We start from the raw sequence: 24264 nt of genomic DNA, 5'->3' as shown, positions 1-24264 counted from the left end.
GGGGGCTGGAGCACCTCCTCTATGAGGACAGGCTGAGGGAGTCGGGTTTGTTCAGCCTAGAGAAGAGAAGGTTGTGGGGTGACCTCATTGCAGCCTTTCAATACCTGAAGGGAACTTACTCCCAGGAGGGGAGTAAACTCTTGGAAAGGGCTGACAATAGCAGGACACGGGGAAATGGTTTTAAGTTAAAAGAGGGAAGATTTAGGTTGGATGTTAGGGGGAAGTTCTTCACTAGGAGAGTGGTTAGGCCCTGGAACAGGCTGCCCAGGGAGGTTGTGGATGCCCCGTCCTTGGAGGTGTTCAAGGCCAGGTTGGACGGGGCCATGGGCAACCTGATCTAGTAAAGGTGTATGTTTGGTGGCCCTGCCAGGCAGGGGGGTTGGAACTACATGATCCTTGAGGTCCCTTCCAACCTGGGTCATTCTGTGATTCTGTGATATGAACTGAGCTGCCCCACAGCTGGCATTAATGGGATGTGTTGAAGCTGTAGGCTGGTACAGATGACAGACATTTAGTTGGATTGCCTTCGCAGCCCCTCTGCTCTGCAAGATGGTGCAGCTCTGAGCTTTGTGCCAGCACAGGCCAGAATAAAGACTGCTGACACCACCCAGCATGCCAAATGGGTTTAACGACATAGCAAAGAAATAGGTTCACCCCAAATTATATCAGCTTCCATATGAATAAGATCAACATACGTCCCATTTCAACATAAAAATGTAGATGAAATAGAACCAAGAGCAAATTCTCCACTTCCTCTGTGGTTAAAGAGCAATACAAAAGCTTCTGGATCTCTCTAACCCTGTTCCATGTGTGAGCTCTTCCCACTGGCTGGCAAAGTTCTTATTTACATGAGCCCCTGGGAGCGGTGCCAAAACTGAAGAGTAAAAGGAACAGGTCAGTGAAAAATCCCAACAAACGGAGCATCACAGGGGGACAAGAATGAAAAATAAACAGTGTTTGGATCAAACCTCCCTCTCTGCACCACCAAGACAGAGCTGCCACCAGCAGAGAAGGCTGCAAACAAAGCGATGTGTGTGTGAACTAAACATTCCCTGCATTGTATTTAACAGTCTGGGAGAGGAGTCCAAACACCCAGTAAATAAACAGGAAACAGGCTCAGGTCCCTGACAAAGCAGGGAAAGGAAAAAGCAGGGAGAAGGGCAGATGTGAGCACAGGAACAAACCTGAGCAAGAGTGAACTGTAGTAACAGGTTTGGTTTTCTGTGCTGTTTGTTAGCGGCTTCATTTGGAAAACAACCCATGTGCTTGTAGATCCTCTCCAACTGTCTCCAACAGTGGAGACTGCTCTCAAGTTAGGAAGTCAGGGGCCATTTCAACCAGAGGCAGAGGTTGGATCTTAGGAGGAAGTTTTTCATGCAGAGGGTGGTGACGCACTGGAACAGGTTGCCCAAGGAGGCTGTGGATGCCCCATCCCTGCAGGCATTCAAGGCCAGGCTGGATGTGGCTCTGGGCAGCCTGGGCTGCTGGTTGGTGACCCTGCACATAGCAGGGGTTTGGAACCAGATGGTCATTGTGGTCCTTTTTAACCCAGGCCATTCTATGGTTCCTATTTGTCTGCCCATCCACACGCAGCCTCCCACCCAGCAGTGCTGCAGGGAGCTGAGCTCACCTGGCAAAAATAAATGCACCCACAAGAATTCCAAACCCAAAGAACCCCCTTTTCGTAGTGCTGCAGTTCAGGCAGCTTTGTGCCCCATCACCGTGTAAAACCTCAAGAGATATAAAAGGATACAGCAACTAATTAGCAGAACTTTTCTTGCACCTCTAGATGTACCGCAGCTGGAGAAGCTGAAGGAAATCACAGTGACAGCAGTGGACACACACATACGTATGGAGCATTGGAAAGCACAAAGAGCAAAGCTCTGCTGAATGTGGGAACTGGAAAGGCCGACAGATTTAACCCAGTTTATCCTGTGGCAAATGAGCTACTGCTGAAATACGAGGCATTACATCATCTATTTGAAAGGATTTCTGTTTTTTTCCCCAAGCTGAACTATTGTGTTCACAGCTTAAAAAACATCGTTTCGTTTCTTCCTACCAGACTCAACAAAACGAAGGGGTGGATCCAGCTCCTTGCAGGGAAGCACACACCGAAACTGCTCTGCAAGTTCAAACAGTGGAAGATTTTATCTAGAATTTAGCAGGAAATAGTGAGTGCCCCTTCAGGCCCATCTATTCACATTCAAGGATGAAAAGCCCGTTTTTTTCCAAGTTCTGCTGTGCAAAATAATGGAATCACAGAACAGAATCAAAGAACATCCCGAGTTGGATGGGACCCACAGGGATCATGGACTGGGGGCTGAACTCACCCAGCTCTGCCCGACACCGATGTGATGAGATGGGTGGTGGGGGGACCCACCTGATCCTTCCTTCCCTTTCTGCCACCTACCATAACAGCTGCAGATTCCAATGGTGCCACAGCGCCTTAATGGGCCACACTGAAAAGTAGAGAAGGATCAGCTGCAAACTGAGCTGCTGGAGGCATCGCCAGTGCCTGTTTTGTTGTTCAACCCGTGGACTTGCTTTCCCTCGATCCCCACACATCTGTTGGCGCAATCTTGTTTCTCAGAACTTGGCAGAACCCGATTTTTGCAGCACCTGCTTTTCAACACTTGTTTCTCAGAACTTTCTTTGGCGAATCTGAAGCGCCAGGCTCGCACAGACTCACTCGGTGCAGCTTTGGAAACCATGATGCAATGGGCTCTCACTGGAAAACCAAAGCACCCTGTTGATCCGAGAGGTTTCACACAAGCTGGTGATGCAGCTCTTCAAACTCCAGAACTGTCAGATGTCAGAAAGTGGAAGAATGGCAGGCAAAGCATTTCAGAACAGCTCAAGGAGGAACCATTGGGATCATCCCATTTTCTTCACTAGGAGAGTGGTTAGGCCCTGGAACAGGCTGCCCAGGGAGGTTGTGGATGCCCCGTCCTTGGAGGTGTTCAAGACCAGGTTGGACGGGGCCCTGGGCAACCTGATCTAGTAAATGTGTATGTTTGGTGGCCCTGCCAGGCAGGGGGGTTAGAACTACATGATACTTGAGGTCCCTTCCAACCTGGGTCATTCTGTGATTCTGTGATCCCTCAGAAGAGAAGGTTTTACACACACATACACAGCTTGTGTGGATTGAGGCTCTCTGATACATTTGGCATTTTCATCTGTACCAACCTGTGTTGGCCAGTGACCACAAGGCAGGGCATCCAAGCAAGGAACAAAATTTACACCAACCAAAACTCCGTAAAAGAAAGATTCTTTACCTAAAACTGGCGTGCGTTTGGAATACAGCTCTATCACCATTGTGCCTTTAGGTATCCAAGAGTACAGTGAGAAATTCTGTTTTAGATTTATAAACTATTAATGGGTTATTTTGAATAATGGACAAGCAATGGGGGCTCAAAGAATAAAACAGAAAGGAAAAATCAACAAAGTGTAGGAAAGCTCCATCTGTGGAAGTCCTGTCAAAGGTAAATTACCCTTTGAAACAGCCAGAACTGTAATAAACAGAGAACGGGCTCTGCTGTCAGGATGTAATTAAAAGAAGAAACTAACAACAAAACCACTCTGCTCTGTTCCATATGGAGGGAGCCAGGAGCTGATTTGGGAGAATGTCGAGCAAACAAATTTTCACTCTGAGATAGCAAAAGGTCACTGCAAACAATTACTACAACGCGAGACTAAATGCAACATATGCCTGTGCTTTTTCTCAATTTAACAAGATATCTTTCCAGCTTTAGTTATTACATGGAAGGAGTAACAACATCAAGGATTACGCAGCCACGTTCAGTCATTGTGCAAATACCAGGAACCATTAAAGCTGTGTTTCAAAGTGAGGAGGCTGCACAAGTGTTCGCTTCCTCTTCTCCCTCTGCTTTTGCCAACTGCAGTTCCCAAAACAGATCTGATCCGCTGTTAAACTCAGGCCAGAACGAAGACATTCCTTGCCATGTATGGGAAATAACGGAGGTTATTAATTTCACTTCTCATAATAGAAGAGCAGAAGACACGGTAAGGAGGCTTGGGGATAAAAAAAGTCAGGCAATAAAAAGAAGAGCTCACATCTCAAAGCTGTGCACCAATAGCACACGTCTTCCCAGCTGTCTCCCTGCCAAGCAGCTTCAGAATGGGGCATTTTCTTCTTTCAGTGCGATTTCAGTCCCCATTAACAGGGACTGCGTGCGTCAGCACTAAACTTTTGCCCAGCAGCACACAGGAACTGAAAAATGAGCATCCTATTCCAGTGACCTTCACCGGCATACACAACACTGAGCCATTCTTGTCCATTCAGCATGTTCATTTATAACGAGTCCCACAGATTCACTAAATTACCCTCCGTGGTTCCGAGCAGGCTCAGGATTTGCAATTAGGATAAAAGAGGCCGGGAGCAAACCCCGACACCAGTATGACCTCAATACCTGTTCTCCACCTGCCCATGCTTTGCAGTGCTCAGATCCTTCTGCTGCTGCCAGAAGAGCCCAAGCACATACAGGCACTGCTCTCCCAGGCACCCATCTCTACTCTCCTATTCAGCAGCAAAGGAGAAACAAACCCAGCTCATCTCTGTGCTGCCTCAAGCTTTGTGCCCTTTGAGGAACAGTCCAGCTCCCACCCAGCACCTCCCTAACTCCAGCACTGGGATGTGGTGGGAATGAGAACCTCTTGACCAAATGAAGCTTGGAACAAAGGGAAGGTGCCAAAAGGGTTTGGTATGATCCTGTCTTGCCCCAGAAGGCCCCACACAAGCATAGAGCCAATACAAACACAGTATGATAACTGAGCATTGCGCTGCCTCAATGTGCTCACACGAGCCTTCGGTAAACCAGGCTAAGAATAGGCAGAGGAACAGCAATGCATCCAAATCAAACAGCCCTGCGTAGCAGCACGAAGCTCACAAGAAGTACTTGTGGTGCTGCTTCTGCTTCAATCAGTTGTAGGAAGAGGAAATTCACTTCGGTTCTTTTTATACAACCTACTCCATTACATTTGTCCGCCCAATAAAGCCACATTCAGCAGTAACCAGAGGATCGCTGCGGCTGCACATGTATTATGTATCAGAGATGCATATGAGAACAGACTTGAGATCTGTCTGGAGATTACGTGTCGCTCCTCCACGTCAATGGAATGATACCAGGTTGCATGTCAGCGCAGAGCCCAGGCTGTACCTGTATGAACTGCTCCAAACGATGCTCTGGGCGTTGCAGCCTGAGTGACTTCACCTGAAACACGAGCTGAGCAAGGCAGGCAGACAACGGAGAGAAAAACATCTTCCTCCCTGACACCTCCTTTCACGAGGAAGAAATAATTGCATGCTTTGGCCTTTCTAATCAAGTCTGTCATCCTTGTATTTTTAAGAGTCTTTTGCAGAATAAAAGCAGGGCTGATTCCTAAGGAAAAAGAGTCAGCTTCAGTGCAAAAGCCCTGAGATACCTGTCAGCTCCGGCTCAACGGCTGCTCCCAACTAACTGCACCCTTGAGACACTTGCAGGAGACTCGGTGCTATTCTTCACTGCCACGAAGTAAAAACAAAGTCAGCAAAGCCTGGAGGCAAACGGGAGAAAGCGGTGGCAAGATTCCTTTCCATCTTTTATTATTTGCATCAAGTCTTAATTCGTGTTAATAACCCTGAGATTTACATCAATAACAACGCACAGCAGTGTGTTTCAATGCAGCCCAGCAGCGTTAAATCCAAGAGGTTCTGTGTGCTCCTATTTTAGGAAGGGCAGCAAAAGAAGCACCAGGACCATGGCAAGGTTCCCTCCCTCCACCACCAGGCTCCCTCTCACCTTTTTCCACACCTCTGTCTTTATTTCCAGGGCTGAGAACTTGCAAGGGAAGGTTTAACAGCAGCGAATTGTCAGACACCACAGTAATTAGTGGCAGCTTCCCAACACATCCATCTCTGGCCACGGTTCTGATGGCTGGCTCCTCCTCAATGCCCACATTAAAATCAAGGCACACAAGGTAGGCGGTACATTCATTTACCAAGGGCTTCCCAGAAGAGATGCCTAAAGAAAGACATATCTTACCTAAACAATGCCTGCTTGGTTTGTTGGTTTTTTAAACCATCTGTTATGTGACTGCTATCTTCATTAATAATCTGAGGAAGACGTTAATGTGTCCGCTGACATCAAGTAGATGTACAGTGCATTTCTAGATGACGGGCACCCACACTGCAGGTATCCAGCCAGCAACTTGCTTCTAAAGGAGGAAGGCAGGATTGTGCTGCCTCCTGCCCACCTGCTGCTCACACATCTTGGCTGTGACGTTACTGATCCACTTACACCAAAGAGTTTCAGTCTGTTTTATTTCCAGACCCCTGCAAGTTCCCCTGCAGACACAAAGGCCTTATGGACTCCCCAGAAGGAACCCACAGAGCAGCTCTGCACAGACCTGGGCTCTGCTCTCAGCTCTCAGCTCCCACTTGTTCGGCAGCTCTTCCTGTCACAAGCTCCAGTGCTTTCATGCCAACCTGTTCCAGGAGTCATCTGCATGTCAGCAGTACTACACAGCAGCACCAACACAGTCCGGAACACATCACTGCCCACTAAGTGCCTGCATACAGCAAACCTGCAGTATAATTACTTCCTCATGCCCATAACAGAAGCCCTAAAAGACGAGTACAAATCCCATCCCCACACGCTTTGGCATTACACACGATGCGAAGGCATTTAATCAAGGAGGGAGAGGATAATCCTCCCCACATTCAGTGGTGTGTTTTATTCCATCACATCCAAATCCGGACCCAAGGCGTGGTACAGACATATATGAGAAGAGGGAAAGCAAAGCAGTTGGGATGTGTTGATGGCATGATGTAACAGAGGGTGTTGGTGGCTTTAAATGTGCTGCCTTTATATAAGCAAAGGGTCCGGTTTCCACACTGAGTGGCCAAGTGAATTCATCTTCTCTTTGCCTGGCCTTAGAAACTACTCAACCTGTCATAAAGTGTCCCCTAAGGGAAACCACACACACGCGAAACGCCTTGTTTCCTGCTAGATGACATTCTGGCATTCCAACACATAGAATTCGCTTTCAAACTAATTCAGAGATGACCGACCTACTGGCGGAGATCTGAAATGACTACACAGCTCCACAGCCCCTTTATGTGACACAAAGTAGTACAAAGCAATATGAGAGCTCATCCTGCAGAGCCAGATGTCAGGACGTGCTCCAGCACAGCACTGCTCTCACCAAAACGCAATGGGAAAGGGAACGATCCTCAGGCTACGTGTGCTGCCAGCATCCTCGAGAAGAATGTCAGATAAGAAGATACCTCTGAGTGTTCTGAATCATGGCGAAGGCATTTTATGAAACGAGACAGGTGAAAGGTTAACCAGCTGGAAACTATGCAGGAAAAAAAGTGTTACCTGTACAGAGAGAAATGTTATGAGCAGTTTGTATTACAAGGAACTTGAGAGGGTTTCCTGCATTCATGGGTTAACCCCATGTTCTCATACTGCCCTTGGTATGACAGTTACATGCAGGGTCACCAACCAGCAGCCCAGGCTGCCCAGAGCCACATCCAGCCTGGCCTTGAATGCCTGCAGGGATGGGGCATCCACAGCCTCCTTGGGCAACCTGTTCCAGAGCATCACCACCCTCTGGGTGAAAAACTTCCTCCTAAGATCCAACCTCAACCTCCCCTGTCTCAGTTTCAAACCATTCCCCCTTGTCCTAAGTCATTAGGACGAGGTTATTAGGTCACTGTCATTAGTGGAAGTCTTTGGCTTCAGCACCGGGCCTGTAATTGCTGTGTAATAACACCTATTTACTGGCCGGCCAGCACTCAGGGCTTCCTACACCCCAGGCCAGATAGTGATCAGTTAGCTGTGAGCCATAGAGCTCTATGTGCTCCTGTCTTCATCCTTCTTACCAAACCCCAAAACCTCAAACTGGCTTTGCACCTCTTCTCAGGCAACATCCACCTTATTTACATCTGAGAATCAGACATCGCAGCTGCAGGAGCCAACTCAACCACGACAATCACCAGTAAACAGCACTTTAAAGTCTACCCCAGCAGAAAATTGCGGGCTCTGCTTTTGAGGATAGGTCTAAATTGCAACCACAGTGCTGCAAGCACACACACATGGCAGCCGTAGCCCAGCAAGAACAACAGGGGTTGTGCAGACAACTGTCTGTGTGCCTCAAATCCCATGCAAACGCTACCCCAGCAGCTGCAATCCAGCAGGGGTACAGCTAACACATGGGTATGCACATGGGTATCCAGTGATGGAAGGGTGGTCCTTCCCAGTTCTGTGTTTCGTGGGGTTTCCTAAGTAGAAAAACTACCTCTGGACCAGGAACCAATTGAGATTTGACCACTATGATCTTGGTTTCAAATCGCTGGCACATCTGGTTGGCTGCACCTCCCACCCTGCTGGGATTGGTATGGGAAGGGGAAGGAATGGCCTGAGGAAACAGGGGAAGGTGACAGGAGTCAAACAGCAGGGAGGAAAATCAGGCAGCAGAGACGGTGAGGGAGAGAGAACTAATACACAGAGTCAGAAGGAAAAAGGAAGGTAAACTCTAAAAACATTAAGATGACGATACTGTGGGATTTCAAAGCTTAATAACCATAGATAGCAGATTTGAGGTGGCCTCTGGCTCGCCACACGCAAGCAAGCCCTAGTGATACATCAAACAACATTCAAACCCTTGTCCGAACAGCGACGTGCTACAAACACCCAGGGGAAGATGATCTTCCCCATCCCACCTTAACAGCACACAACCAACCTTCCAATGTTGCCGCGTACCGCTGAGAAGCAGCCTAAACAACAGCATTTCAACAACTGCGGCTTTCTTGTTTTGCACATTTGCTGCTCTTGCTCTGATTTAACAACTGCCCAAAGCCATCCTCGCGTGCAAACAAAGACGAGAGCTAACAGCCTGCAATTGCAAAACGAGAGAATATCAGACAACTGTTCTGGATTCCCCTTCTGCAAAGAGACAACAAGAAGTTCAGGAACTGTCAGTGCCCCCAGCTGAGCTGCCAGAAGAATCGGGCTGTGCCACACTGCGATGAAGGCAGCCCATTACCCTGCTCCAGAATCTCTTAATGCTGAGCTGAACTGGTGCAAACTCTGGTTTCTGGAATGAAAAGAGACTTCACAAAGCCATGAAGTGAACACGGGTAAAGCCACGTGTAACAGCGGGACCCTCAGATGGTATGAGAAGCCACAGGGAGGAACGCTTCTCCATCACCCCAAATCCAGCCTGTGGTTCACTTCTGATGCCGCCTTTGCATAGAAAACCCTGAAAACACACCTGATGTGCCAAGAGCTCTATTATCTCCATTACAACAGAAGCATCAACCAAAACACATCTGCAACGCGTGCATCAGACACCGACATCTCACACAGATTTCTCCACAGAAGCAGAAACACCCATCAGATGACACCCGGCTCAGGAAACAAAGTTATTTAATCTCCTTCTTACAGATACCAGACCTGCCACACGGAAACCCAGAGATGTTTAAGCCAAGCTATCGCATCAGGGGATCGAGGCACTTATCAGATGCATGAATAAGCAACCAGAGACCAGAAACCAAGCCGGGAGATGCGCTCAGCGCTTGGCTTCTGACATGCAGTAACTATAGCGGATGCTCTGCTCCTCTGTGCATCCTCAACACCCACTGAATGACTTCCAGCTGTAAAATCGTTTGGCTTTAAGGCATAACCGGGGGGTCGGGCCACTAATGTGTTACCCACAGTGGAAGTGGGCTTCCTTAAGGAAGGAAGCCAATGTTTTTAAGGTCGAAAGCAGAGGGGAGCGTTGAAAAAACATTAGATTGGCGGGTGAAAGCAGCATAAAGATCAACTTTAGCATAAACACAAGGGGAGGAGCTGAGCCTCGCTAGGCCTCGAGCCCCCAGACCCACCACGGGACGTGGGCAGCGGGTGGGAGCTGCTGGGAGGCACAGCGGGACCAGGGGCTGTTTTAGGGCCCCTCGCAGCCCCCCCAGCACCGAGGTCCCGGCCCCCACGGGACCCCCACCTCATTCAAAGCCCCCACCCAGCCTTCCCCCCCATATGGAACCCGAGTGGGCTCCCCCCGGGCCGTACCACCCCCTCGGCCCCCCGAGCTCCCCCCGCCCCGTGGTACAATCCATCCTACCTCTGGGCGCCCTCGCTTCACCCTCCCGGCGGAGCCGCGTGTGGCTGGGGGGGGAGCCACAGCCTCTGCCTTGTCCTCCCCCTCCGGCTGCCCTCCCCTGCTCCCCCCCCCCCAGGTCCGGGCGCAGTTGGTTTGTTCCCAAAAGCCGGCCGGTCTTTCTACCCTAAACCGCTGGATCTCTCACGTCTTCGGCCATTTCCGACCGAACTGGCGGAAGTTGCCGAAGTGACGGCGGAACTTAACGGCCCGTTCCGAAGGTTGAGCGGAAAGAGCCGAACCGCTGACGGAAAGAGCCGAAAAGATGAAGGGGCGGGGGACGGCACGGCGAAGGAGGAGACGGCTCTCCGGAAATTACCGAGAATTGCCGAAGTGCCGCGGGAGGCGGAGGGGCCCGCCGGACAATGCGCATGCGCACTACGGGGAGGCGCTTTTCCCGCCTAAAGGTGGGCACATGCAGCCCCCTCAGCGAGGAGCCGCCATGATGGGTCTGTGTCCTGTCAGCGCTCCACACAGCCCTTGTGTGGGTAAACACAGCCACAGCACACCGAGTTGTCTTACGAGTACTGCCACACCACCACAGATGGGATTCCGTTACCAAGTTGCTTCAAGATCCAAGCTGGACATTTTGGATCAATACTACAAATTGTCAGTCTGGACAAAAGTGATGTAAAATACCATTTCTGGTGTTAACTTCTTAGCAGCATTGACATTGCCAACAGCACTGGTAGGAGCAGCCACATCACATTCATGCAGACAAGTACCAAACATAGAATGCAAAAGATGGGGATTAAAGCAAAGGAATTAGGAAAAACAACAACAAAGCAATGGGGAAATAAAAGGGAGAACAAAGGCAGGGAATGGTGGCTGCCATCATCCTACAAGAAAGCCAACTCCAGCAGCTTCAGTACTTCTTATTACTTTATGAACTTTCGTTTTACATATATATTAGGGTCCCATAACGGCCTTCATATACCAAGTCTCACCCCAAAACACAAAACCTGGCAACTTGTGGAGGATGGGGGATGTGAGATAAGAAACAGGTTTATCTCCATAGGAGCGGGGGGGGTGGCAACTGTGGCCTATCTCCAGGAATCTCCGCTTTAATAAAACATGAGAACTTCAAAACGGCGAGAAACCACTTTTCCACCTCTCTGCACTCTTTTAACAGTCATGTACACCTATGGCGTACTGCCATGGCCTGAAATAAACCTCAGAAAAACATCCGTTCCTCTTCAAGGCAATAACAGTCTAAGGGGAGGACCAAACTTTCATCTTTTCCCTGCCAGAAGGCTACAGTCCCTCTGGCAAAACTTTTTTTAAGCTCTTTCTCCTCCCTTCCACAGCACCAAGTCCTGACCACCTGCAGACTCCACAAACCTTGTGGAATGTTTTTCAGACCACACTCCCAACCTCAGACAGTCCTATCAGATTTCACAGGCATGAGAAGGAAAGAAACGGGGTAGAAGGTTTGAAGACGTAATATTATGGATCACACTCAGTCAAGCTGCACTGCCACACGTTCTACTGGGAATAAACACTCTAGACAAATTCATTAACTGATTGCATTACGCTTTGTTTATGGAACGATACGTTATGTCAGTATTTCAGCGACAATGTAGTTAAGAGAGATTAGGACAGTGGTTACAAATAAACCGTGAGACCAGATGGCTCTGAGGATGGGTAATGAGACACGCGGCTTTCCTCCTCCCCCAGCGTGTCCCAGATCATTAGCGACTGAAAGCTGTTACTAGCGCTGACTGCTTTCCACAAGCAGTTTATTGACCCAAATATGGTTCTGCTCAGCCCCAAAACTACCAGCAAAGCGATTTCAGATCACAGTGGAGATGCTTTGAAGTCTTCCAGAGACACCCAAGAAAGAAGACACATCCAAATACCCCCAAACTCCACCCTGGAACAGATGGTGAGGTTTCAAACATCTGGTAACCACTGGTATGAAAAAGCTGGCAAGCCACAGCTTATTTCTACTAAATATTCCATCATTTGAACTATATTTAAACGAGGAGTTAAAAAGAAGCAATCATTTCACTTGTATATAACATAATCCCTAAACACCTCCACACTGTGACTGCAGTGCAGCTCGGCCATGGCACTCTTGCCTACCAAAAGCACTTCTTTTTTCTGCATCATAGAACAGCCCTGTTGGAAGGGACCCACAGGGATCACTGAGTCCAACTCCCGGCTCCACCCAGGACCACCCAAAAATACCAAATAATACTCAACTGCTAGAAAAAAACGGCTAGAAATTGTTGTCAGAATACATTAAAGAAGGTTAATAAACACATATACACATGGTTAGAAAAGAAAGCACCCTCAAAACCCCAAACCAAAGGCAGACCTGAGCACGTACACTGCACACACAGCCCCAGATGTGCGCTCCCCAAACTCCACTTTAATAATCTTTTGGGACAACGCTCTGCAATTCTTTCTGTGAGCTGAGGGAATCATTTGTGCTGGCTGGAAATGCAAAGCGATAGCACGCATGAAACCATCGCTCTGGATTAAAGTCACTTTGGGAACAGGCTGTATAAGGCTGTCTGCCGAGATTGTGCTCGAGGTCCAGTGGAGACCACACCATCGGACCTGGATGTGAATGTGTGCAGAGAGCATTTTAAAGGGACTAGAGACAGAAAGACGTACTCCTAGGAGCTGGTTCATAAGGGAGTCTTAAATTCCAGATCTAGAAGGAAGACCAAATAGTAACAGTGGGGCCCTAAGTCCTGGCTTTAATAGCTGACAGATTTCCTCTTTTACACAAAACCTTAGCTGAAATTCAGAACTGCTCACAAGCTTAGAAGTGCTGGGATGATATTCACAAGTTAAGAAGTGCTGGGATGTACCTCCCCAGCCTGCATTTGAGAGAGCCGATGTGTGTTTGACACTCTCAAGCAGCAGCAGCACAGCACACCATCGACAGCAGCCCACCTCCACCAGCAGCTCCCTTATTGCAGAGGACTCTATGGAGCATATCTCTGCTCCAGGAGAGGAGGCAGCGCTCAGGGAAGTCGTGGCATCAACTTCACGCAGAACATGAGGCCAGAGTTTGAACTGAAACATAACAGGTGTGGAAATGCAGAGTGTAAAGTGCACCATCGGATCCACGTTACATGGTGTTAAAATAACTCAGCACCTGCCTTTGAAAAAATAACTGGTCTCCATTGACAGAAGGGCAGTCAGTCTTATTTATTGGGATTTTAGCAAAGCAACACAAAATCTGGGGAGTTATTAGCAAAGGGGGGAAACAGGAATCGATAAAGAGAAGGGTGAGATCGATAATAAACGCTACTGCGCATTAAGTGCTGCAGGCTCCTATAAAAGCGTCCTTACAAACTTAAATAATAATAAGTAATTGCCACCATTTTAAGCACAATCTATTTCGAGGCCTAAAGATACTATAATGCACCAAAATGATTTAAATGGGAATATCTATAGATCTATATATATCCAGGCAGTACAGGCCTGCTGCCAAAATCGACCACTAAAATAGGGCAGCGGTTGCCAACTGTGCCTTTCTCAGCGCAGAAAGGAAACTTTCTTCTCTCCACAGCTCACGCAGTTCCATTGTTAGTGCGTTAGAAATAGAGAAACCAACTCAAAGGTGAATCATTATGAAAATATTTCTTTAAATGAAAACCTTCCATGCTTTTGAAGTAAACCACGTTGCGTAACCCCATTAATACGCTTTATCGTGCTTCGTCTTCATAGCTATCGGGTTGTTAACCCATCACACAGTGCCCATTAGAAAGCTCATCAAGGATCTCTTGGTTTGAAGCCACTCTGCTCATTTCCAGCCAGAGCCATTTGTTCTCGTGCCCAAGCTCTCATTTAACTTAAGTAACTCTTCTCCCTCTCTGGCGTTCACACCAGTGTATTTATAGAGCAGGAATATCATTTTTCTTCCCCTGTTTTTACCACTGTCTTACCACCCCAGCTCCTTTTCATTCTGTTCTCTGCTCACAATCCTAGCATGCATCCTTGTCACCAAGGAACCATGCAATGCTTGAGAAACAAATTCCAATTCCAGTATAGGGAACCTGACACTGTATCTGAGCTTACGCTATTTTCCCTTACAAGCAAATAGTCCTGAAGCCATTCCATCTTCTTCCATGGTATCTCACTCTACAATTCCCTGAAAGGAGACTGTAGTGAAGCAGCAGTCAGTCTGTTCTCCCAGGTAATGTAATAGGACAAGAAGTAAAGGCCTTAAGATGTGCCAGAGGAGGCTCAGGTTGGATATTAGGACAAGTTGCCCCGAAAGAGCAGTGCTGCAGTGGCACAGCTGACAAGGAGGTGGTGGGGTCACCATCCATGGAGGGGTTCCAGAACCATGGGGATGTGGCACTGAGGGATGTGGGCAGTGGGTGTGATGGGCTGGGGTTGGGCTTGGAGATCTCAGAGGTCTTTTCCAACTTTAAAGGGTCTATGATCATATCATTCCTGGCTTGATGAAACCTCAAAATGTTCATTTCTGCTCTTCCATTTGTTAATACAATGCTTACCAGCAGTCCTGAGACCAGTCCTTGAGCAACACTGCTGCTAACTTGTCCACCAATCCTTTCTCGGCCATCCTACCTTTTCCTCCGCGATGACAAGATTTATGGATGCAACGCAATACTTTGCTCCTAAGTGATTGATTTCACTTGTCTTGCTTTGTATTTTTCATCTTTTTTCCCCTTAATTAAAGTCTGCCTTTTGCTGCTACAGATCAACAAAGGCTCATTTCTCTGTAAATCAGGCCTCTGGATAGCGGGAAAGCTGTCCTACTTCTACAGCGGGGCATTTGTATGAATTAATAAACTGTGCAAGTAAACGCATTTTATGTTAAAAATTCTAAGTGAAGTTTCTTAATGAGCAGCCTGACTTTTTAATTGTACATAGGATTTATGCCACAAACTTAAAAAAACAATTAGAATGCAGGAAAACAGCATGTAAGACTTGCAGTTAAATACAATTAAGCTAAATGTGCTGAATCCATAGTTTAAACCGGAACACTTTTATTGTACAAAGGAATTCTGCAGCCTATAAACAGAAACAGTTTCATCCATTCAGCGCGTCTTCAGGTTTTCAGAACTGGAAACAAAATTCATTTCAGTTCTCGCACAAAGGACAAGCTGGTCCGAGAATAAAATGAACATGGCCAAAACTCTTCCACTCAACTCTTTCTTTTTAACCCTGGTCACTTCCAGCCCCCAGTTACACACCGGGTGTTGTTACCAACGATTCTGTTAAGAGATCAAAGGAAGAGCACCAGCAAGCAAAGGTAGGTGGGCAGAGCAGGGCTGCTGAGTGCACTCCTGTCTTAAATGCTGGGCAAAGCAGGAGCACTTGATTCTTTTGGGGCAGTTTTGGGGCAGTCTTATGGCCCGGAGATCATCAGAAACCCTGAGATCACCCAACAGACAGCAACGCTCCTCTTTAATCAATACGAATCCCAAGCGAGCAAGCAAAAAGAATAAGCTGCCCTTCCAATTACAGCAATGCTCCTCACAAACCACTATGCTGAATTTTGGATTCATTCAGATTTAAAGACCACAAAATCACAGAACATCCTGAGTCAGAAGGGACCCACAGGGATCAGCGAGCCCAGCTCGAGATTAAGGAAAATCCTTTTCTTTTTTAATAGTGTGATAGAACAACACCGTGCTTTCTGTCCTTTTTTTGGTAATTAAAAATCTGGTTAAACTTTAGAAGAGTCATTATACTTGAAGCAGCAGAAGCAGCAGAACACAGAGCATCGTATGAAGACGCCACTGGGATCAGTTAAAGCCAACAACACTGAAAACATTTAGAAGGAATGAAGCCAAAAACACAGAAGCAGATTTAACTTGGCGTATGGTGTGGCAGGAGGCCAGGAGGAGGAGAGCTCACTGCAGGAGCAGCCAGGACTTTGGTGGGATGCAACTCGGACATGCAGATATTGGGGGGCACCAACAGCTCAGCCAGGCAGCCCAGCGAATGCCCATTTCAATGGCTGAGGATCCATCCCTGCAGATCTGAACTTCCTACTCACCATATTAAGCTCCACTATTAATAAACACTGAGCAGTTACACACCGTTCTCCATCTTCAAAGAGCTCCGAAACCAACAACTAAACCTCACAACTACCTCCTGGGGCGCAGGGACTGCTTGAAGATCTGAACAAAGGTAAAACGCTGAAGTCATTGGGCACAGCTCCTAAAAGGGAACGTTTAAAATCAGCTCGGCAGAAGGCAGGAATGCAGAGCTCTCAGTCACAAGGCACGGCTTCCTCTGCAGCTCTCTGGTGCTGGGAGGTGCCCACAACCTCAAGTATTTCCCCCAAAACCCAGATCCTCATTTATGAAATTAAACTCTTAAGTGGGTACAAACCCGACGGGCAGAGCAGCTCAGGAAATAAACTGGGCACAGCGATAGCACGACGGAGATCAGCAGAAAGCTTTGGCCACTCACTGCATTTCAGCTGGGCTTTAACCAAGGGAAAATAAAAAAGGCAGAGAGCAGCAGAGCCTCCTCATTAGCCCATAGCCCAGTTTGTCCTCCAGCAAATGGAATTTCCTTGCAGGTTTCAAGAAAGCCATGAAACAAGTTCAGGCTTACAACAAATTCTTGGAGGGAAGGCAATGTGGAGATGCAGCACGTGCCTGCTACAGAGGAGATGAGAACTGAAAAAATGGCTTTAAAAACCACTAGGTACAACAATATGTTCCTGAAGGGAGAATAAACCCAGCACACTCATGTTTTTAAGCACCTTAACGCTGTTATCAATAAACCCAGCTGCATCCTTTTCACCATGCAGCAATGACAATTGACTCAAATGGATGGCACTTTGATAATGCGCCTATTTGCCTCTCAAGCCGAAACAGATAAAAATTCAAAGATTACACATCTTTGGTATTTGTATGCTAATATACACAGCTTTAGGGAAATTGTTGCGACTCAACCTACAATTCACTCCGTGCAGACAGTGACATTCAAGTACCTACCGGCAATTTTCAGACCGCTTGCAGTATATCTCAGGGCTGTCATCAGTCTGATGCATTATCTGCTCTGCAAGGCTCTGTCAGGAGAGCCAGGCAGGCCTCCCTGGGTGCAGATAGGCAGGATTACAGCTGACTCATCAGCTTTATTTCCCTCCATCCCCATTTGTATAGTCTCTTTCAACGTGGTTTACAGTGGATGAGGAGAAGGCGCCTGGTGCACGTGTGCAAGGGACAGCACGAGACAATTTGAATTTAATGTCATAGAATCAGAGAACCACACAACCATCAGAGTTGGAAAAGACAACAGAGCCACACGTTTCTTCTAGGGCCAGTTCTTCCAAACCACCACCCCAATGAAACACAGAACAATTTCTGCTGTCAATGAAGACCAACCACCCACAGGCAACGAGGGGCTACACCTGGTTCCAGCTGAATCTTCCTGCCCAGTGTCTGCTCACACCAGGCTCAGTGAGCACCTGGGCTGTCCCTCTGCCTTGTGCAACCTTAATTAGCCCTGCAAATCTGTCTCTCTTTGTCAGGCTTGGCTGAAATCTTCCAACAGGTTTAGGGGTGGTGCAAACGTGTGTGCTGAGATTGGATGAGATGGAGTGTAACTTAGTAAGAAAACAACAAGGATGCGGATTGCAAAGGCAGAACAAGGGAGTGGAATTCGGTAGCAAACACAGCCTATACTCAGCTAATAAACCACTCTGCACTTAAAAATCATATTCAATATCATGTAAACTACCTTGTTAACAGTTGCAGGGTGAAAACTGTATGTGTTCATGCAACAGTTGCCTGTGCACAGTTACTGGGCACCTTCCCCACCTTGTGCCTCTGTCCCAGCCCTGCTCCATCAACAAGCTGCGCAAACTGATGAGCTGCAGAGAAATGATGTCGCTGCGATGCCTCCTGCTGATGAATGAGGAGCACCTGCCACAGCTCCTGATTTCAGGTGATGGATCTGAGCCAGGGCTGCACGACAATTCCTCGTGGCTGACAAGCTCGGCTATTTTCACCCTTAATCTTTATAATATTTGATTGAATAGATCCCAAGGTCATCATTTCCACCGAGGTGGCTGTTCAAAATCCCACCAGCCCTCCGACTGTTTTTAACTGCATCTGAAAAAGTGCAGAACATTCACCTAAGAGCTGGTAAGAACTTTGTCCCTGGGAGATGCCTACACCCCGTGCATGCATTCGCTGTAGTGTGAACAAGCAGCTGAGAGGTGGCATTTATCATCCCACGGCCCAGAGCTCTGACCATCAGACCACAGGGACTCAGACCCCAAGGAACAGACATCTCTCACCCTCCATCACAGCCCAGTTTACTTCTTTTTCATGTTAGGAGGAGCCAAGGAGGCAACTTGGCTTTGAAGAAGAGGGAAGCAGAGAAAAAATAACCATTAATGTGCATCATTCCCTTATACACACACTGTGTAATAGGGGGCACCTTACAGTCCCCAGGTTTGAGCCTTACAGAATACAAAGCCTCTTGGGATGCAATATGGTTTTGGTGCTCAGGGATATGATTTAGTGTAGGGTTTTTAGAGTTAGGGTACTCGTTAGGCTGCGATTGGACTTGATGATCTTCAAGGTCTTTTCCAACCTGGGTAATTCTATGGTTCTATGGTTCTTCCTCCCCACTTTCTTCTCTTATGAAGGCTCAGATGGGAGCGCAACCTTCTCCAGCCTGCACAGAACTTTCACACGGATCTGTGCACAGCATCAGCTGTGTGTGAGACATCAGTCACGTGTGAGACATTCCAGCACTTGGTTGTGCAATCCCTAATTACTGCTGTCTGCCCTCTGCATCTCTGCAGCGAGATCTGTAATGTAGCAGAGGGCATTTGACATGGTGCTGCCTCCAATCTACAGGTGGGGAACCCCACTAATATTCTTCATCCCCATAACATTAAACAGCCCGCAGGATGAGCAGTCAGTACCCACACTGGTGGCACATGTGACCCTCACTGGTTTAGCAGGGGTTAAAAACGGCGTGTGCTCCACAAAACAGCCCTATTTATACACTCATGTATGTGTGCACACACATGCTGGATCACTTCTGCAAATTTGCCTACAGTCTGCAAGGTTTAAAAAAGAAATCCACACCCACTATTGCAAGAGTTGCAATAAAATCAGGCCTGTTGTTGCCAATGAGTTATAAGTGCTCACAGCAGCCAGGATTTGGGATTCTTCCATGTGTTGTTCCCTCGGAGGTAAGTGCACTGTTATCAGGTGATGCAGGAGAGGAGGCTCTGACACTCAGCCCTCCAATTCATACACTGGAACAAAGCAGCCATTTGATGGTATCTGCATTGCTGACTCAACCACGGATTTCTGTTCTGATCTTGTCCTTGGAAAAGGGATATGGGGGGAGAGAGCTCTTCAAAGCTGCACACAGCGGGCAACACGGCCTCACTTTGCTGTTTTGCCTCAAGGCATCAGCAGTAAAACCAGACCGATTACAGATAACAGAAGGGCGGCCCTGCCTCCATCCCGCGTCCACCAAGCTGAGGTTTTCAGCCCAGCACAAAGTTGGCAAAGCAACTTTAATAAAACATCCCAGCTGCCTCCTGCCATACCTGTACCACCCCGGCTGTGATGGACAAAGCTCCACCACTTTGGCCACAGGGGCTGTGAGACCATCTGAATTTAATATGGGGCTATTTAGCAAGGAAAAGCTCTACAGCTGTACACGAACATCTTTATCTCCACGGTGGAACCGAGGCTGGATTCACAGAATCATTAGGGTTAGAAAAGACCACTATAATCATCTTGTCCAACCATCAACCCAATGTTTGGCTGCAGCCCCATCATGTCAATCCATTCGTTGTGCTGGCAGGGATGATATCAGAGAGGTTTGGCTGTACCTCATGTCCTGGATGATATTTTGCTGGTTATGGGGGCAAACAAGACCTCAGGAACGGCCAATCTGGAGCAGAATGAAACTCCTTCTTCTGTCTGTAGGGACAGTGCGAGAGCCCTATGAGATTCCCTTGGACCACATAGTCAACCCGCACCTTGTCCATGTGGGCTCTGGAGGTCTTTGGAATAAGCCAGGACAACGGCAGTGAAGAGGCAGCAACAGCATCACCAAAACCAGGGTCCAAAAACCGAGGCCCAGAGGAGCCAGCAGGTTCACAGCAACAAGAACAAACCTGGGGCTGGAGGCCTCAACACCTGGTGCCAGGCTGAAGCCTCCCTTCCAAGGAGATTCGTGTCTCATCACGCAGCTGCCTTGATCGAACGCTCTTCCAGGCTGAGACATGCCGAGAGACTCCTTTGCTGAGTAACCAGCCATGAGCTCACTCAACATTTCTGCCCATTCTGCACAGTCTGTGGGGTTTCCTTCCCTCCTGTTCCACCAAACGTGGTTCAAAAACCATCAGACAGACAGCAGCAAGAGGTGCTGTGCATTTTGGAAGCCACCCAACATCACCCATAAGTGACCAGCACCGCATCCACCTGCAGCGCTCAGTACCTGCTGAGTCTCACCCATTCCACTTCAGCTCTGCTGCTTTATTCATCACAAACAGCCATTCAAGGCAGGGCAGCTTTTCACAGAGCCATAGGATGGTTTGGGTGACGGTGGCAATGTACAGCCATTAAATAAAATATCAATACCTCATCTATTCTTAACATTGGGTTTGATCTTCGCTGTTTCGACTCCCCTTTTTCAGGGCAATTTGCAATTTATTTGGTTGCTTTTTGGGGGCAGGGCTGACTTACTGCTTCATCTCATTTGTGATCTATTATTCAACGCCTGCTTGCTTTTTTACTTTTCCAGCCTTCTTTAGGAAGCCAGAAGCCCCAGCAGAAATTACAAGTCCAGAAAGAAAGGTGAACTGCAAAATGAAACCTGGGGGAAAATGAATTGCTTGGAGGGTTTTTTTTTTTTGTGTTGGTTTGGTTTTCTTCCAGTTTTCTCTTTTTCAGCTTCAAAATCTCCCTGTAACAACAGCCAAGTAAGAGAAAATATGCTGCAATTGATGGAGATGCAAAGCCAGCCTGAGCAGCTGGCAGGTCTGTGGCATCCCAGGCAGGTCCGTGGCATCTCGCTGCAGGAATCCCCACACACACACTCACCTTTGGGGCCATTCACACACACGGCTCATTTGCACAGATATACACAGAACCTTCCCACTCTTGGCTTCCACCTCCCGGCCAGACCCACTGCACGGAGCTGGAATCGCTCACTGCCGCTCCTGCAGAGCTCACCCAGGTACAGCCCCAGGGACGGGGCTGCAAGCGCTCGTTAGCATCTATTGATTGATTTCATCTCTGTGAGCCTTGTCCTATTCATTTCCTATGACAGACATTTCATTAACTCACACGAAGAGAGCCATCCCCCAGCCATCAGCACAACCCGGTGAGAGTCCCACACACCAACACTATCCTTTAGGGGAAAGCATAATGTAGAACGCTTTAGCTTAAAAGCGACCTTAAAGATCATCCAGTTCCAAACCCCAGTATCTCAAAAGCCTTTACATTAAAGCACAGTCCAAATGGGTGAAGATTTTGCAGTAAAACAGGGCAAGTTCAGACCCAACCTGTCGATTTGCTTTTGCAGCCAGTCCCCCCTCCAGCAGTCACTTCCTCAGCGCTGAGGGCTGTACGCAAAGCCCTGCATTTAAACAAGCAGTTGATACCGGCGGTGCAGACGAGCATCCCAATATCTGCACCCCAACATCAGCCCCATCATGTGCACCCCCACCACCGACATGGCCAACCTGCAACAGCTCCATCCCCAAACAACATCCGCATTCCCCCACATCTTCACCCCAACATAACCTGTACCCCAACAACATCAGCACCCCAACATCATCTGTATCCCTAATAACATTAGCATTCACCAACACCAAACATCAGCATCCCAACATCATCTGCACCCCCCAATAACCTCCACATCCTGCATCCCAACACCGACACAACCCAACACCTCAAACCCTACATCACCTGCACCCCCAGCATCCGCATCCCAACATCACTGACACCCCCAACATCTGCATCCCCCAATAACATCCACATCCCCCACCATCCTCACTCCAACACCCAATGCCACATCCCAGCACCCACATCCCCATCCCAGGAGCTCCTGCACACCCCAATATCACCACAGCCTCAGCTCACACGGTGCCAGCAGCATCATCCCCACAGCCCTGCATGGACTGAACTCAGCTGCAACTTTCGCCTCCTCCTATTCCAGGAGCCGCTCCGCACCGCCGTACATCGCAGCATCACTGTGCAACCAAAGGTGCTTCCCCCTTTTTAGGGCTTAAAACCCAACGCCTCCAACCCAACGGGCAGGAAGAAACGCTAAAGGGCTCCAGGAACATGGGGGATAACCCAGAGGGGGCTGCTGCTGGGCTGGGTGTGGGGAGGGGGCAAAGGGAGATGGAGGGGGGATGTAATGGGGAAGGGAGGGAATGAGGGGGGAGGAAAGGAGTGGAGTCAGGGAGGGAAAATGAAATGGAAGAAATGGATAAATATGAGGAAGGAGCGGGGAAAATAAAATGGGAAAAAGAAAAAGACAGAACTTAAGAAAAAGATGTTTTAATGGGTGAAGGGACAAAAATCAATGATAAAAAGCAATGAGAGGCGCACAGTGAGGAAAGGAAGCAGTGATACAGCCCGGCCCGGCTCCCGGCTCCGACCCCATCCCGCCCCGTTACCTGAGGAGCGCCCGGCCCGGACCCGCGCTGCCGCGGCCGCTGCCCAGAGCGGGGCGGAGCGGGGGCTGCGCTCACTGCATTGTGGGAGCGGGCTGAGGCGGGAGCGCAGCGACACCGGGCGGCGGGACGGGGAGCTGTGAGAGTGGGCGGGAAACGGCGGGCGGGAAAACGGCTGTGGAGAGGATGGAGTGTGTGAGAGTGAGGGGAATTAGTGCCCATAACGGGCAGGAAGGGCGGTGTGTGGGGTAACAGTGCGGCTGAACGGAGAGGTGAGCGGGTACGGGGGGTCATTAGTGCGGCCGAGGGGTAATTAGTGCGGCTGAGGGACGATGAGGACATATGGGAGGGGTAATGAGTGTGGCTGAGGGGCAGTGAGGGCTGTAGGGTCAGTAGTGCGGCTGAGAGGTAATTAGTGTGGCCGAGGAGTAATTAGTGAGGCTGAGGGCAGTAAGGATGTGTGGGAGGGTAATTAGTGCAGCTGAGGGGTAATTAGAGCAGCTGAGGGGTAATTAGAGAAGCTGAGGGGTAATTAGTGCAGCTGAGGGGTAATGAGTGTGGCTGAGGGGCAGTGAGGGCTGTAGGGTCAGTAGTGCAGCTGAGGGGTAATTAGAGCAGCTGAGGGGTAATTAGAGCAGCTGAGGGGTAATTAGAGCAGCTGAGGGGTAATGAGTGTGGCTGAGGGGCAGTGAGGGCTTGTGGTGTGGGTAAAGGGGCCGTGTGGGGTAATTAGTTTGTCAGGGGGTGGTAAGGGTGTGTGGGGTGGGTAATTAATGCAGCTGAGGGGTAGTTGCTGAAGATGAGTAATTAGCTGGGGGGGTAATTGGAGTAATTAGCGCAGCTAGAGGGCAGTAGGGGAATGTGGAGTAGGAAATTAGTGCAGCTGAGGTTGGGTAATGTGGGTGTGTGGGGTGGGTAATTAATTAGTGCATTGGGGGGGGTGGTAAGTAATGCAACTGGGGCAGTAACTGCAGCTGGGATCGGTAAATAATGCAGCTGGAGTAATGAATGCTGTGGGGGGAAATAGTGCAGTGGGGTAATTAGTGCATGTGTAGGGGTAATTAGGGCTGTAGGGTAATTGGTGTAGGTGAACTAGTGAAGCTGGGGATGTAATTAATGCAACCAGGAGGAGTAATTAGCGCAGTGGTGTCGTTAGTGTATGTGGGGGTAATTACTGGGGGTTAATTAGGGCAGGTGGGGTAATTAGTGCGGCTTGGTGCCGGGCTCGCCCCGCTGCCGGGCGCTGCCGCTCACGGGGTGGCGCTGTTGTGTCAGGAATCAGAGCAGACCAAGGATCGTGCTCTCGGTTGCCACAGCCCCTGCCGGTCCCATGAGCTTCCATTCATCCCTGTGGGCATCCCTCCCTCCTTATAAGAATCTCAGAATGGCCTGGGTTGAAAAGGACCGCAATGATCACCTGATTCCAACCCCCCGCTATGTGCAGGGTCACCAACCAGCAGCCCAGGCTGCCCAGAGCCACATCCAGCCTG

The 24264-nt window shown here is 48.8% G+C and overlaps 1 protein-coding gene across 14 annotated transcripts in view; it reads right to left on the bottom strand.

Moving 5' to 3' along the window:
• EXTL3 (exostosin like glycosyltransferase 3) overlaps positions 1 to 22837 on the bottom strand; it is a 103877-nt gene extending 81040 nt beyond the window's left edge. For 5 of the 14 annotated variants that reach the window (XM_015859677.3, XM_085542291.1, XM_015859683.3 and 2 more), the window contains exon 1: positions 10126 to 10334. The gene's annotated coding sequence lies outside the window, so the exon portion shown is untranslated. Of the gene's footprint in view, positions 1 to 5442; positions 5554 to 5798; positions 6021 to 10125; positions 10335 to 22235 lie in introns of those variants that run through there. The other 9 variants (XM_015859679.3, XM_085542284.1, XM_015859678.3 and 6 more) reach the window with 6 other exon arrangements.
• Positions 22838 to 24264: the final 1427 nt, after the last annotated feature.

The sequence above is a fragment of the Coturnix japonica genome, chromosome 3 (assembly GCF_054131305.1).
Source record: "Coturnix japonica strain WE chromosome 3, WE-NBRP24, whole genome shotgun sequence".
In the NCBI taxonomy this organism is placed as follows: domain Eukaryota; kingdom Metazoa; phylum Chordata; class Aves; order Galliformes; family Phasianidae; genus Coturnix; species Coturnix japonica.
Note: the sequence above shows the minus strand (reverse complement) of the source record. Positions and strands in the feature narration are given on the sequence as shown.